The sequence below is a fragment of the Varroa jacobsoni genome, unplaced genomic scaffold (assembly GCF_002532875.2).
Source record: "Varroa jacobsoni isolate VJ856 unplaced genomic scaffold, vjacob_1.0 scaffold_626, whole genome shotgun sequence".
Taxonomy (NCBI): domain Eukaryota; kingdom Metazoa; phylum Arthropoda; class Arachnida; order Mesostigmata; family Varroidae; genus Varroa; species Varroa jacobsoni.
Genome location: NW_019213528.1, coordinates 1 through 13337, shown reverse-complemented (window position 1 = coordinate 13337; position 13337 = coordinate 1). Strand labels below are relative to the sequence as shown.

The 13337-nt window shown below is 41.3% G+C and overlaps 1 long non-coding RNA gene across 1 annotated transcript; it reads right to left on the bottom strand.

Moving 5' to 3' along the window:
• Window positions 1–4827: 4827 nt before the first annotated feature.
• On the bottom strand, window positions 4828–10468 carry LOC111262080 (uncharacterized). The gene is made up of 2 exons (XR_002681382.2): window positions 10269–10468; window positions 4828–6171 (listed from the first exon to the last, which is right to left on the bottom strand). It is a non-coding gene; the product is annotated as an uncharacterized LOC111262080 (long non-coding RNA).
• Window positions 10469–13337: the final 2869 nt, after the last annotated feature.

The following is a 13337-nucleotide window of genomic DNA, read 5'->3' as shown; positions in this document are numbered from 1 at the left end:
CTATTCGCCACGTTTGCTTATATTCAATAGATAGAATCTTCAACACAGGTCTGAACGATACTTGTTGATGCCAAACCTTACGTGTAGCAGAAAAACTTTACTCATAGTAGTTTTCTAATGTCCATTAATACTGAAGAAGCCTCCTTTGAGTGAAATATCATTCATTGAGCTTACCTTCTTAGATCTTCAAAGCCTTTCTGAGATCCATCCTCATTCGAGTGCCACAACCTGCTGTACATTATTATCTATGAATATCACACTGAACGATGAATAATATAATTTTTAGATAGTTCTACTAATACTCAGTCAAGGTGATTTTTCGCGACGGGCATGTGTTCACCCGCTACTCCTGGAACCAGGCGAGACAAGTTCATCTTATAACAAAACAAAGAACCTGTCAGGCTACGCGTCATTTTCGGAACTTGAGTTTAACTAAATTATTGAAGTACTAGAATATAAAAATAGGAACATGTTTGCGTGAAACACCCACAGTCGGCAGTGCACGGATCCGCAAATAAATACACAACTGCGAAAAAAGCAGGAGCAAACTCCAGCTTAGCCCAACAACAATGAAACAACAGTGCAGGCTGCAAAGTTGTTCGCTGCCGTCAAAAAATACATTTCAAACGACCCTTTTGTTTCGACTAGGGCGTTACTAGGGAAATTTGATGTGAGTGAACGTGCGATACCACAGATTGTTTACGAACACTTCAGAAACACGTCATGTATCGTAAAGGTCAGGCACATGTTCCCTTAGGACAAAAAAATTAAGTATTATTTCCTACTCAGTTCTCCTAAGAACGAAGCAGCAGCTGCTTTTGGATTCTTCTCTGAGGAGAAATTTTTATCCTCGGTACACCTCCGGAATAAGCACCAACTTGTTTACGGTCCAGAACATTGCGGGTAATGCTAACTCTGGGTGGAAGCAAATTTCCGGCTGACATTCATGCAGTGTCTAGTAAAGGAAATGTCGCGCTACCACACCTCTTACAAGAAGACAAACACGTTACTAAATAAGCCTACCTGAATACTTTACAAGCTATTGTGCAATCGTAAGTATCTCAAAATAGACTGTACGTCTTCCAACAAGATCACGCACCGGCTAATTTAAGTCACCCAATGCACGGTTGGCCTTGTGAGTATAAGCGTGCTCCTGCATGAACATGTTTGGCCACCGAACAGCCCAGATTGGAACCCGTTGGATTACGCTGCCTAGGGTGCTATTGGGTCCTGCTGATGGCGTTATGAGTAGTATATTCGTCTGCTGAATTTGAGCGATACGTGATGGTCCGCGTTTGGTGTTTGAAGCTCGCCGTTTGATAAAATGTCTAACGGTAGTAGCGGACATAAAAATTTAAAACATTCAGAGCGTCACTTAGCAAAAGTCTAGCAGTCATGACAGCAGCGACTCGTTTATGTCTCCTTTATTTAGAAGATGTTTGTAGAATTCTAGAGGGAACATATAAAGCGAGCTATGAGCTACAATTAATACAACTAAAACTGAAGCTATGACCGTGATGAATGGTAATTACAGTAAATAATGACTGACAGAAATGTCATATATGTTCTTAAGATACATTTCGTTTTGAACAGTCATATTTGAGTACAGTTAGCTTAGAAAGCTGCCTCTTTCTCCGATCCGCAATGAACGAATCAATGGTTATAACTATTCGAATTAAACTCGAAAACATTTAAACCCCGTTTGGGAAATGAGGCTAACAGTGAAGCAGCGCTTGAATGAGATTTGTATATAAGTACATTGATAAACAATAAATATGTATGAAATAGCTGTTTCTTACCTACTTTCACTAATTTATTACTTCGGTTAATTTTTATTGTAACTTAACGACCATGCCCCTAATCATCTTTGAGTGTATTTTTTTTTTTATTTTACTTTCATCAATAACTTGCGTTTCACTATTGAAACTAATTCTTTTACTATTCACATAAAATATTACTCTCGGGAAAAACTGAATGAAGTAGCAAGTATTAACCTATTTTGTGTCGATACACAGCTTCCGGTTTGAGCGTGCTCATGCATTAAAAACGTGCTCAAACTCTGGCTTCTTCGAAGAAAGCCGCGACAAACTTCGCTCTCTCCCTACACTATAAAAACGTTTCTTTGTCCACTGAGCTCGAGTTTACAATCAGACAGATACCTCTCCAAAGTGTTAAGTTTCCTAGTTTCACGCGAAAAAAAACCCATTCTTTTTGACATTGGCTGAAGAAAGCGTAGGAGAGTTACAAAATTGGCACTAAGTCGAAAACTGACACTCAGAGCCAAAGTCTGTGAGCTTTATTGTTAGCTCCTTTTATGTCTTGACAAGTGATATCCCTACTTTTAATAGAGAGCATCGCCGACTATCACTAAATAATAAGTCAATTTGCCGCGTAAGGTAATACCGCAAATGGATAGGCGCTACATGTGTCGCTTAAAGAACAACTTTTTTCTTTTACCCCGTAGAAACGTTCACTAAAAACTTATTTGTACTCTATCTACTTGCGTGTTTAAACTAAAATATGACTGTTGTTTCTTTTTATTCCATTCCTCTATTAAACCTAATCCGACGTATCTATATTAATAAAACAATTAACATAATAGTGCAGATGCAGGCCCCTGACGCCAGCAGGTTGGATAGTTCCTAATTTATCAATGCGTATGTGTTTTATTTTATGCTAATACTTTACTAAACATTTTTCATTGATTTTACTATAATAACTTCAACATTATATGATTACGTAGGCATATCGAGACCAGTTAGTGTCATGCGTGCCTGCAGGTGTGCTCTCGACTACATCTCAAAAGGTTTCAGCCCTAGAGAGATTTTTGTTTGATGCCTTAATAGAAATCCGCATCGCCGGATTAGTAGCTCTTCGTTATCCACGATGAGTTCAAAGAGTCATTAAAAAATGCTCTATTTTTTTTTTGTTGGGAAACACAAAAGCAGCTTGACTGACGGGACGTAGTCGTCCACAAGTGTATGAAATTACATTGGCTTTAGCTTTCAGACGATAAAAAGTGCAGATATTACCAGAAAACACCGTCGAATAAATTACTGCGAACCGCAATGTATGCAGTGGGTAGATAACTTAGTATAGTTATAAGTTGTCAGCATTTATGGTACCGTATGCGGTGCTCTCTCGCAGGTTGACTGAAAAACGGACTGAAATAACACAAACAGGCATCTTTCATGCCAGTTCAACTTATTTGTCTTATAGGTAGCTTCTCTTCGTACATATAATTAATTTGTCTGTTTGGTCCACAATTTTAAAGATCAAATCTTCTGACGTTTACGTTTCTATAAGAGGCACAAATGTTAGAAGATAACGAACTTATAAGTACGCATATGTGCTATATATATGTATCTAGGACTTTCGGGATATTACGAAGGCAATATCCAGCTTAGTATTTCTCCCATATTTTATGTGCGGCTCGTTGCAATGATTATTGTCATTATTATGTAGCTAACATTAAGATTATGGGCTTTCGTTACATTCTGAAACAGGGTCAATTTGTCCTATACTCTGTTGATTCATTCGCTTCGTTTCAGTGCTGCCATTATTTTTGATCATTCTTCTATCTCTATTTCCCCCTTGGGTTAAAGCCTGTCTCTTTTTCGCAATACGAGTTAAGCCATCGACTAAAGAGACCAATACTCGAGGGACACCCGGGTCATAGGATACCATGGTGGAACCAGCGCAAATTTTTACTTTGGCAATGCAGCAATAACAACAACGGCGTCAACAATGAGGCTTCTTTTCACCATCGGCAAGATTCTGCGGAGGTGCTAGGTTATACTCACCTCTATAGTCCACAATCGAAACCTATACTGAACCCCAATTTTTCAGCTTCTTGATTTTCCTCATGCAAAAGTTCTTCGCATAGATACTGTTAGTGGGAGCAATTGGAATTGATTTGAACCACCGAATTTACGAAAGAAAAAAAAGAGAATGTATCAGAGTAATCTCCCTTATAGTTAGGGCCTTGGAATCGGTAAAGGCGCGGTGTTCGCTTGAGCGGCCTTCACATATATTAAATCAACACAGACTCTTTTTCGCTATGTTTGAACCAATCTAAATGCATAGGCGACCATTTGTTATACTTGTGATTATTTTCCTCAACTAAACCGTAAATTTAGAATATCAACCCAAAGGATTTTGTCTGATTTCCGAGCATTCAATTGTTAGTCTTTTGTTGGTAACATTTGTGTGAAAAAATATACATTTTCTTATACACAACGCAACGCCACGTTTTATGTTCAGACTGGGAAATATCTGCTGATGTCCTATATTTAGACTTCGGGCAGAACAACTGGCGATAAATAGCCATGTGCTTTTGTTAGCACAACATATATGCAAGTATACAAAGTTCGTAATAAACAGCACCTATGCCCTTACTTGTGCAACGTCCATAGAACTTCTCACAAATGTTTGTTGCATTATTTGACCGACATTTTCTCCAAATGCGTATTTCTTCTCCGCTGTGTTCCCACGGCATGAAACGCCTCTGAAATCGAATACCGTGTCCTCTCAACGGAAACATATCGAATCCTTCTAGTTGACTCCTGATATAACAATACTATATAACATCGCTACCGGCCTTTTGCGGCCTTTATTTGTTTTTCTGCTAAGCTGACGCAGTTATGTTTGTGTGACACAAACAAAGCATAGTGACAATGCCAGACGTGATTGCTTTGTGATTTATCATTACAATAAAGATATGAAGTGAATATATATATATATTAAAATAGATTTTCTCCAGTTTCCAGCTGTCAGTTGCTGCCTAAAGGATTATGTGAAGAACTGCTAAAAATGAATAAGATCCAATAGACTGACTCCAACGATCTACGAATTCATTTATTTCATCCATTAGTTTAGGAAGTACTTCGAAATGTGGCTGTGCTCAAGATGCTGTTTAGCCGCAGACATCTTTATCAAAACACCGTTCAGCTCCTATTCAATCAACCACCTCATTTTCTAAAGTATTCCTATCACCACTACAGTAGCAGAACGCTGCTAAATAACATCGCTAACGAAGCCTGTCAGCCGTCTCGTGGGACCGACCTGGTTTTTCCCATTCGGTTTAAAGCTAATTCTTTATGCTAGAAGATTCAGTGCCTCAACCTGCGGGCACATGTAGCGGTTCATCATTTTCGTCCGCGTCGCGCTCTCTATTCTTCGATGAAGTTAATGCGCGCTTCGAGGCGGCCCTGCACTCTTCACCGCCAACCAGCGGTCTTGTGTTACGTATCATCATATATTGGAGTATATATATTCCAACAGTAGAAATAAGAAGGACTCGCGCAGTGTCGCTCAAGGTCGGCACATATCGATCATTGTCGGTTTATCCCATGGTTGAGAAGATCATTTTACTATGAAGATGCGGTAGCGCATGGAACGGACTTTGCGAACGCGCCGACATCGAAGGGTTTATGTTGACTGGGCTAAACTTAAGACATTACTTTTCTTTATTCTTGTCTCCTGCATCTTTTCTGGTCTCTTTTCGCCCATAGAATTTACGGTCCTTTACGACAAAAATTAGTTTAGGGCTCGCACGCTAGCGTATGTTCTTTCCATCGCATCTGAGTCCTTTTGAACATGCACTCTCCACTCTAGTGACCGTTTGCGCAGCCCATACTGCTACTGCTATCAGGCTGTTTACAGTCGGCAGTTGATCGGTCAATTGGGCGGGCTAATTTATTTTTTAAGCGGATCCTAGAGCTTGCCTGCTTTTAAATTCCAAACCTTACCTTTCCGTCTGTTTTCCCTAAGAGAAAGAGAAAGCTGCTTGACTTGAACGCAGAATGGTGTGTTTGATAATATTTGTGAGAAATTTAGGTATGATTCCAATAGTCGTATCACGGCAGGACTTTTTAAGTAATGATTTTGCTTACTTGGTAAGGTAGGCGGCGACAAACGCAACACGAATAGCAATGCCAACGAAGCAGTGCGATGAACAAGAAAAGCAAAGGGTCGAGTAAAGGTCGTGAGAGGAGGTTGTGGTATGCTAGTGGGGCTAATAGCCGTCTGAGGCCCTGCCGCTGCTGGCGATGGTCGAAATAAAAAACTCGAGAGACTCATTTGAAAGGTCTGAACGACGCCATGGAGTACTCCTCCAGGCTTTGCTTGTTTTCAGCCGATCATCGATTCCATGCGAAGATGAGCGGTTTTCTGCATCACATTGGAGAAGGTTGTAAAGAACAGGTTATGCTAGTAGGTATTGTTATGTTCTATTATTTATCGTTGTTTATTCGTTCGAGACACGTTTAGTATTTATACGTTATTGTATTATATCTATTAATATGTACACAGGTTTGTTATGATTTAGTGCATGTTTTCTGAAAAAAAAACCTCTGGAAAAGTTGCGGTCAGGTGTATTCTGCTAGACCATTTTCTTGTTTTATCCATCCTTGTTTATTGCCTCTCTATGTCATAAATAACAACATTCTTCAACGTTTACATCCTTTACGAACTTCGATTGTAACTTGTCTGTAATGTGTCCGGTTATAGGAACTACGTATCTTCTAAGCAACGTGTACAGATCATATAGTTAGTATCAGTTATTCCATAAAAGCAAATATGCAAAACGTTATTTAAGTACCGTTATCTAAACTAGACGGAACAGTAGAGCTTTTCTTTTCGGAAAAGAGCTGTACTTCATGGTGCATTAAATAAAGAAATCGAGTTGTAGAATTGTAAATCAGTCGAACTTCACCATTGTATACAATATATTTACCTTAGCTTTCGACAATATTAAGAAGCTGTTAGTATGCCTGTATTTTTTGTGTGTACTATCCGATGTTCCAGGTTCGATCAGTCTTACAGATGTACACGTGAATATATTTGTAAACATATCCATCAAGATGCATTCATCCATTGACAGATTGCGGTTTGTGACAATTCATGCGGAATACTACGCTCAACGGAAGCTCTTGCGGACGGGCGTCCCTCCATTCCTCGTTCACTCAATACAGCATCTTAGTTATTTGACTGATTGCAGCCTTGACTGACCAAGGCCACTGATGAAAGGCTGTCTCGCCTGCGGTAGCAGCAATAAGGTAGTAAACTAGGACATCAAGGCGTGTTCCTTATCGCCTTAGCACACGAATGACAGTGTTATAGTAGCTTTGAGTCGCTTGTGACGTCCGCCGCAAGCATCTGCGGTCGCGGTGTGCATCCAGTAATACGGTCCAGTCGTAGGCAAGGACCGCCTTAATGGTGTACGCCACGCAAGGGCACAAAGAAGGAGGTTTCAAAGCTTAGGGTAATCCCCGTGGTTGGCTGGCTCACGAAGCAGAGCGGCCACGGCTTTAGTGGCCAATGTGTAGCGAATAGTGGCATTTAATTTCCGACTCAATGGCCTTTTGGCCATGTCTCCCGAATGCTCCCGTTGAACTCAACCGTGCCTCTTTCGTAAGAACGAAACAACTGGAGTTGTGGTCTAAATGAGGCAACAGACAATCAGCACCACGAACGCTGCGCACCGTCTTTCGCAATTACTGCGATTACATCTACTATTCTCATTCCACTACCTGTACTATTCTTCTGTTATTCCTACAATTATGTCTTGCTATAACCGATCTAACTATTTTCAGCGGGCTTTGTGGCACGTCACATAAGACGCCATGCACTTCCATGTAGACCCAGCTGAAAAATGTATACTCGACAGGAAACATTTTTGCCTCTCTAATTAGAGCCGCCGACGACCATGCCCGCTTTATTTGCTGCGACAAAGGTACGACGGCAGATACCGCTAAATGAGATATTCTCGAACGAGCATAATAGCCCGTGCGCCGTTGTCCAGTAGCCGATTATAGGTCAATTATAAGTGCAACAAAAATAAACGTTTTGGCGGCCATTCTACCAGCTCTCGGTGGAGATATCTGTGTGATGGATCAGTAAACAAAACTGTCGCGGCCGACATAAAACGTATTAGGTTACATAGCTCTTTAGGCTTTCCATTAATCATTTCCGGAACGGAGGGAATTTTTTGTTATAATATATACAATCATATAAATAAATGATAGCAAATAAGACATGCATGAATTACCGGCAAGTCTTTACTTTTAGAATTATTAGTTAACGGAGTAGAGAGAAACGCACTTTCTCGGCTTTCCTTTACGACGCGGCATGCGTTGCAGCCACGTACAAACTCACGTGTTCTAGTCTATATCTTCGGCAGGAAAATGGCACGCTATCAGTCAGCATACGATTCTACTTATGTTTGGATTCTGTACAGGTGGAAACGTCAAGGCTTCAGCTAATTTTGTTAGGACGGGTCGTCGTCACCTCGGACTTGTTCGATATAATGTGTTTTCATTGAAGGTGAGCCCATTGACGTTTCATCCTCCCCACAAAACTCATATTACCGCCGCCCACTGATAGCTGGTTAGTTGATAACCATGAACTGATACACTAACAGTAGCCTTACTATGCTAATTTCATAACATGCGAACCTCGCGCATCGATATACTTTCTTTCAATCAAAAACGGCAAGTGGTGCTCGGCACACTTCCGGAAGCAAGTGTCAGACTCCTCCGACATATAAGCGGGCTCGCTCGAAATATCTCGATTCTAGCCAATGTGATAAAGTTAAAGAAAATAGCCTATCTCGCAATTTTTCGAACGTTTGCGAGAAACGCACTGAGTTTAAGCTTGACTTCCGCCATATCCAGCAGCGGTTTCTTAAAGAATACAAACCGTTTAAATGTCTACCCGTTCCTGCCGTGCTGAGAAAGGAACTCTTCTGGCGAACCGATTTCCTCCAGGGAAATACGTTCGCTTCCCGATGTTGTCCAGTGGTCATTTCCGCTTTTTGTGAGCCACTCGTTTTTCCTAATCTATCGGTTAGGCTTTCTTTCTTACCACCCGCTCTGATTTTATACAGCTGCAGGCATGTGTTTGTTCGTGGATTACCATTATATTTTTTTTTTACAATGTACCAGAACTGCAAGACCGGACATATTTTGTCAGGTTTCGAATTCACACTAAGTTAAATTATTTTTTTATATTTTAACGTACCAACGACATTTATCGTTTCCGTTGCATCAGCAATTGCGGTTGAAAAACTTCATACTTTCAAATGAGATGTGCCTTATTATTATGAGAATTATTTCAAACCATTTTCATTGATTTTATAGTTTATTGTTTAAGCCATAAACTAAGGAAATTGATAAAAGTTGAAGGTCCCATTGTACCGGTCGCCACTGACAGCTCAACTCATATGTCATATTTACTGAGGCACATTTCGTTTTTTGAGTGTACAAAGAAACTTCATGCTACTTTTTTAAGGAATAGACTACGACCTTAGAATCCGGCTAGTGAGGTGTGATGGCCGTAATGCGCAGATAGCATCCGTAATTTCAGCATTTTTCCGATACACTGACTAGGAGCGTTAGACGTACGTATGGCTCAAAAGTGCTACGCATCGATTGAATTTCTAACGCACTGATGTGGATATCATTTATATGAGTAAAATGTTATTGCCTAAGATCGCACGGAAGATTACTAAAAGTAGTCATTTTATGATCGATTCAACGTTATTGATTATCCTACAGATCGGCTTGGACGAATAAATCTCCAGCTGTGAGATCGTAGACTCTTACCGTCGTCTGTGTATCTTGCTAATGTCTTTAATACACCGGTTTTTGAGCCCTCATAAGCGTATTGAGTCAGCTTTGTTTTCTCGTGCACGATATGCAAGACTAGATTCGATTACGTGTATGGTTAAACTGTTCGTTAGCTGGGTATGTCTAGATATCTCGATGCTATGCTAGTTCGCCTAGGACAGGGCCTCGAAATGTCTTGAAGGACACGCATCACATTTCTCCAATATTATGATTGTAGTCTGTCGGGCTTACTAGTTGTTTGTTCTATTTGAGAAAATGTTATACGAGTAGTTCTAACAGAAATAAAAATTAGATATTTCTACTTGATCTGTGTAAGTTTTTATCACCATTTTTCTCCTTCGGTCATTCACACACACCGATTCGTTTTTGTCACGCTCACCTATTGATCACTTGTAGATTGAGATTAAATAAAATATGTAGGCGAACAGAGGGACGAAACACCCACGCTGGACGAGGTATTCTCGCTTCAAGAACAGGGATATCCTCCTCGACCTTTAGCCACCTTTTTTTCTTTGTACGGTTGCCCTCATTGAGCCCGTCATGAAGCCTCGAAGGCTCACGCCGCTCTAACATGTCTGGATATATATGGATGTGTATACGCTTTTCAAAACTAGCTCGAAGCACTTCATCATCACTTACTTCATTACTTGGCTGTCTCACGCTCACTGCCGGTGCTCGCCGCCGTTGACGAGTTCGAAAAAAATAGTCTCACTGCCCTCTACTCCGCCGGCTGGTCAGTTGCTCCGTTGCTCCGCTAATTCATCGGTGCCTCTGCTGCTGCTACCGCCATCACCGGCGACCGCGTTTCCAGCATGTGGCGCTTTAGTGGTGGTTTTTATTGGAATAACAGCAAGGTGAGGAGGACGGGGTTACGATAGTATCCAAGGAGAATGGGAGAGAATCGGGAAAAATATTTCGACGTATTGACAACCCACGACCCACACCACCCACAGCAGCAGCAACAACAGCAGAGGCAGACTTTGTAGCCTGAGATTCACTGCTCGCTTCTTATGCTTCGTAACTGCTCCTATTCGCCGCTAGCAGGGGTGGCCGTGTCGGTGTCGACAAGACCGGTGGGGCAACTGAGTGGGCGCCTCCGGGTAGGGTGGGGGGTCGGTGTAGATCGCAATAACACTGGAGTACACACGTTGGGTCTAAGCCGGAGGTTACCTTTCGGCAGACTATTTTAGACTGTTAGGAGTGCATGCATGTAGGGTGTATATAATCTTTGGCCGGTTGACTGGTTGATCGCTTGAGTAGGATCGAAAACAGCGGTAGGCAGCGCTTCAAAAGGTCAAAATGCATTGCCTTGATATAATCTTGAACTAACTCCGCATCCATGATCTCTGCACGCGGCTGTACAAAGCCATCGGTTTTTGATTTCCTGCATTGTTGCATTCTGAGAAAAGAAGAGGAAAAGACCAAAAAAGAGATAATAAATATTGGTCGGCTGCACGCTCGATTAACTATTGGCAGGTAAGAAATGAGCAGTTCTCACTTGAATTATTTACCTGAATTATTCAGTGTTGCCAACACTGACAGACCTCAAACGCCAGATATCTAAGGGGTTTACTTCGAAGTAGCTTTGATCTTCGAAAAAAGTCTAACCGGGCATTACAGCTGTGCGGTGTATACATAGCGTAACTATTTCAAAAGCTCTCCAAGTAGATGATAGAAACAAAGAATATTCGGTTCATTGGACTGAAACATCCATGAAGTCTATTTAAGCAAGAAAAGAGTTCATTCTAATTTAAATTAGTTCTGCTAATGTCTCTACACTCCTTTGCAAATTCTTTGAGAGTGCGCACTGCACCGTGCTCAAATCTCATTAAATAACCAGCATTTTATCTGATTAGAAGTAGCTTGCTCAGGCGTTTCGTCGCTGACACTCTTCGGGGGCTTCGACGTTGAGCCCCAATTACAAAACAGGAGCCGCCCCTTCATGACCGCTGCACTCGCTTATGCTGGACATTGCTGCCTATATGTGTTGTACACGTGCATGTAGCGACCATGGTAACGATCAACTGCCAACATGAGCTCGGTTTGGCACTCGTGAATTATAAGGTTCCATAGATGATACAATATTTTCTATATACGAATATAAAGCCCATGCTATTTGTGCTAACCTCTTGAGTTGGATATTCTTTGCACAGATAGGAGCGTATATACTCGGCACTGCATATCCCCCTATATTTTGGTCTGCTAGCTAGCCTTGATAGGATGTGGCGATGTACTGAATATGATTAGCGCTTATTAGAGCTGCGCTCTATGTACGCATCGCTGCAATCGCAGTAATCCGCATGCGAAAAGGAGCATCTTCGTTGACTGAACAAAGATCTAGTACCATGAAGCTTTCCTAAACAGGGCCGAACATAAAGAATTTCAGGCGGGGCGTGCTAATTTTTCAATCAAGTCGTGTAGCAGTAATACAAACAAATCAAGTGATTTTTCATAAGAAAACAGCAGACTTTCTAATAGGTCCGTAAATAGGGCATTTGTTTCTCTGTTCCTCTGTGTCTTCTTAAATGAATGATATCAAGCTAACCAGACATCAGAACATCGAAAAACACACTACTGAGCGGCCATCTAAGTGCGCTCACTATAAATCCAGAGGTTGGCAGATTGTATATGCCTGTTGTTAAGGCACATGCGTTGTCTTTCTATAAGTAAGGTCCCGAGATTGATTCTAAATATGCATCTCTAGCATTACCTGTACGGCTGTTTGCATAGAATACACGTCAGCTTGAAATCAGGTACGAACCGTAGGACTCCAAGTAAACATAATATTCTCTGCTAAATAGATCTGTAGCTTTGAATTAACCAAAAACATCGGGTCAAATAGCGGGTTGAATTTCAGATTCAAACCAGTCCAGTAAGGCTTTGCTCGTTGGCGTTTCCACATATTTAGACTAATGTATTTCAGTGAACATCGCGGCCTTTAGCCAGTATCACACTCAGTGAGAATTAAAAAAATTAATTAGGTTAAATACAGTCATCTTTCAATATATTTATTCTATTGAAACTTGAAATATATGATAGTTATCTCAAAAATATGACGTATGTATGGGTTTAGATAGAATATTGATGAGGTTAGCGGGCTTTATTATTCGGACAAATCAAGGTTAGGCTTGTAATATCGACAATGAGCGATGAGCCTAGGCTGATCGCTGTCGATGTTACAAAGCCAGTCACGCCATTTGCACATCGTCCGCTGGTGCGACTTCAGTGTTGAAGCCGAAGTGTTATAAGTTAGCAAACTGTACAACTGAAACTGGCGGATGTAGATCATCTGAACAACAGCAGCCGTACGTTGGATTGAGAAGAAGCTTATCAGCATTCTCGTGGGGTGGCGTCTGTGCCTCTCGAGGATTGTCAAGAAGCCTGCCTGTCTAAATAGAACGCAACTTTGTCGGTACGTCATTCCCGGTCTCGTCCTCATACCTCTGGTGAGATATGTCCCGCCTCAATGTCTCCAATCCGCCCCACCCTATTACAGATATTTGTCGCACGACTTCAAACCACGACGTACCCCCCTGTGCCGCCCTATGCGCACTTAGCACAAAATTGAATTGCATCTCGGCAGAGAAAGCTTGATTGTGGGGGCCACACTAGCGACAGACACTGAGAGAACAGAAGGGAAAAAGGAACAAGTAAAATAAAACGAAAAAAAAAGAACAAGCAGAATAAGGAAAATTTTCTCGTATATAT